Here is a 3,734-nt window from a genome sequence, read left to right as displayed (position 1 = left end):
CTATGTTAACCAGTTTGATGGAAGTGTCTTGGATTATGTATGAAAACACCACACTGTACCCGCAAAGTGCATCAATGTACACAGTTACCATTCAATAAAAAAAAAAAAAAAAAAAAATATTCTCTAGCACATCAGGCAACAACAGTGACCTCTAGCTCAACATATTTCTTCCCACAAAACAGCCCTTGTCCCCAGGTGGGGCAAGCCTATAGTCTCCCCTCCTCCTGGGTACCAAACATATGGCTGTCCCATCACCACCGCATTTGGTGCTCCTGTGATCAGGTAGGGAAACACAGGCTGCCCACCCAGGGCTTAGGGTTGAAGGCCTTTTTCCTAGGCAGGCAGTTGCCAGCAGAGTTCACTTCCTGGAAGGGCATTGCCAACCCTCTGCCCCTTCATGGGAGAATCTGGACTAGATCTGGATTAAACTATCCTGTATGGTAGCCACTGGCCATGTGTGGCTGTTGAGCACTTGAAATAGGACTAGCCCAAACTGAGATGTGCTGTGTAAGATACCACACCAGATTTCATAGATTTAATACCAAAAAAGAGTATTAAAAAAAGTCATTGATATTTATATATGGATTACCTGTTAAAATGATAATATTTTGATTATGTTGGGTTAAATAAAATATACTAAATTAATTTCACCTCTTTCTTTTTACTTTTTAACATAGCTACTAGAAAATTTTAATTACCCATACTGTGTTTCTACTGGGTAGTACTATTGTAGACAATGACTCTCACAGTGTGGGCCCTACCCTGACAGCCTCAGCATTACCCAGGAACCTGCTAGAACTGAAAGTTCTCAGCTCTACAAACACTGAGTCAAAAACTGAGAGATAGGGCCCAGCAACCTATATTTTAAGCAGCCCTGCAGAACTTGATTCTGCTCAAGTTTGAAACCACCAGTACAGCTGGCACCACACAGGGAGTGGCTTCCCAGCAGGAATTATTGAGGGACACACAGGCACAGGAAGTGGTTCTGAAGCAGCTGACTTAACTTGGGTGGCTTGGGAGGGCAGAAATCCAGTACCCTAAGAAAGGAAAAGGATCAGGTTTTGAAGGGTGAGCCTCCCTTCAAAGCTGCCGCTAAAATTCTGGAAACCAATTTCATAGCCTCCTAGGGATCTGTGCCCTCTGGAAAAGAGAGACAGTGATGCTGAAGGTGACTTATGAGCCCATTGTCAGGATTAAATGAGCCAACACATCTGATGCTCATAAAAACTCAGTAAGTGCTCAGTAAAAACTAGTTAGCAGGGAAGGAGAGGTAAGGACAGATGCCTCCACAAGAAGACTTGGGTTCTACATGGCGTGAAGGATCTCTTTCTTCTCCTGTTTTAAGGAAATCTTCCCATGTCATTCTGAAACTGCTCCCTCCACATGGCGTGTCCCTCCTCACTCTGTCTTGGACAGTTGGCAGCTGCCAGATGGACACTACTAGCCTGGGATTGAGCTTTCTGTCCAAGAAGGAGCCTGGAACATGGAGAACACATCTGTGGTGTTACCTCATTTTTCATCTAATAATCCTGCTGATTATGTTTGTTTTCCAGCGAAGCTCAGAGAGTTGTGTGACTGGTCCAGGGTCACACAACCAGGACTGAAACCCAGTCTCCAGCTTCCTTGAACCACCCAAATATTTGCAAGATGTAAACACAGGGGCTGCCTACCAGTGTGCTTGGCTTCAGCCACTGATGGGGCTACAGGAGCCCTGACCCAGCTGGGGCTTACCAGAGGGACACAGGTGAAGCTAGGGTGTTATGACCTTAGGCTGATGCCTTGAACACAGTCCTAAATGCAGGGCTGCATTGGCTCCTAAGGTCCAAAACTAAGCTGTGTGACCTTGAGCAGAGATACCCTTCTCTAGGTATCTGACCCAGGCTGTTAACTGAAGGCTAGAATTAGAGAGATCTGAGTGGAAGCTGGCAAAAAAGAAAGCAAGCCTTGACCCCCATCCCCAGAGGCCCTGGAGGACTCTAAGGCAGGATTGAAGTCCCTGGGGACAGTGTCACTTGTAAATGCTCCCTCAGTGGCCAGCTACAAGTGGGGGAGTGAAAGGAGCACCAGACAAGAAGCCAGCTCTTTCCTTCCCTGAACTTGGGGGACATGTGGGACAGGTAATTCAATGCTTTTGAGGCAACACAGCAGGAAAGCCCATAGCTGAGGCTCCAGAGCTGCACTGCCTGGGTTCAAATTCAAATTTTGGCTATGTAACATTGGCAAGTGACAACCTCCCTGGGACTCAACTTCCACATCTGTAAAATGGGAAGACAGGCTGATCATAACACCTGGCTCTCATTGTTAGTGTGAGGACTATATGGTCTGTAAGACTGGTGTGCAATGTTCAGCAGACTCATTGCCCACTTCCCTTTTTACTACTTAAGGATGGTAGTTACCTCCTTCCAGGAGTGAAGCCACCACCTAAACCTTGTTTGGGTCCTGAGAGGTGATAAGACTGGGAGTGGGGAAGGAACACATCCTGCCTGGAAGACTCATAGGCCAAGGTTGGCACTGCCTAGTGGAGTGGAAGGGCCTAGGACTTTACCCCCAGCTCCCTCTGCCAACATCCCCTCTCTAGACAAAACAGCTTCTAGGGCTGTGCAAGCAGGGCCCTAGTACCACTGTGGTCTGAAGGTCTTGAGGACCACCATGCCTTCCTTTGGCTCCAGGCTCAGCCTAGGCCCACCTGACAACCTCTCCTTAGGCTCACTGCTCCACCTGGACAGTTGCCAAGGGCCCTCCTCACTCCTAACACTTCAGAATTTCCTTGTGCCCTGGGACAAGGCCCACTCAACCTCCGGGCAGTTGGAGGCTTGAAAGGAGCAGGAAGGCAGCAATAGAGCCATCTTCTAGGCAGTAGGGACCCTGAGCAGTCTCTAGCTGCCTCACAGCCAGGCTGGTGCCCCGTACAGGGCCTAGCACACCCCTGGGCACAGCAGCCCTGGAGCTAGGGAGTGCAGGGGTGCAGGGGGCTCTAGAGCCAGGCTGCTTGTGTTAAAATGGCTCTCCTCTCCCTGGCAAAAAGCCCTCAACTAAGATACTTGACCTCTGTGTCCTTTAGTTCCTCCTTCTGTAAAAAGGAAGAAGAAGGCTGTTCTGAGGACTGAATGAGCTGACACATGCTGTCCCATTTTTACATGTTGCCCAGCGTACAGGCCACAGTCAGTGGCAAGGCTCCACAGAATCAACAAGGCACTGGGGCCTGGGACCCTTGCCAATCCCCCTTAGCATGGAGGGATAGAGTCTCCTGCAGCCCAGTACTCTACACATGGCTCCATTGAGCAGCTAGGACAGCAGTTCTCAACCCGTGGGTTGCAACCCACAGAACTGTATTAAAGGGCTGTGGCATTAGGAAGGTTGAGAACCACTGAGCTAGGAGAACCTTCCAGACTAGGGTGTGCACCATCTGCCTGATGCTGGTGCACCACCCTAGTGCCAACTCAACTCCCAGAACTCAGCACAGGCAACATAGGCTGGGTTTGGGTTCCTCACCCAGTCTCCTTACAACCTCGACATGGGCCATATCCTTTCCTCACTGCCCAGTGACTTGTCTGCCCTGCCCATCCTCCTAGAGGCTGAGCTCAGCTGTACTTAATGCCCCTCTAAAGGCCTGGCACAGAACAGGGCTGAGGACTTTGGTGAAGCTGCAGACCCAGCACCTCCCACCCCAACACTAGCTCCCAGGCAGGCGCAGGGCAGACAGAAGAGGCAGGAGGGTGTTTTGTGAACAGCCA

The sequence above is a fragment of the Otolemur garnettii genome, unplaced genomic scaffold (assembly GCF_000181295.1).
Source record: "Otolemur garnettii isolate 467f Iridium unplaced genomic scaffold, OtoGar3 scaffold00020, whole genome shotgun sequence".
In the NCBI taxonomy this organism is placed as follows: domain Eukaryota; kingdom Metazoa; phylum Chordata; class Mammalia; order Primates; family Galagidae; genus Otolemur; species Otolemur garnettii.
Note: the sequence above shows the minus strand (reverse complement) of the source record.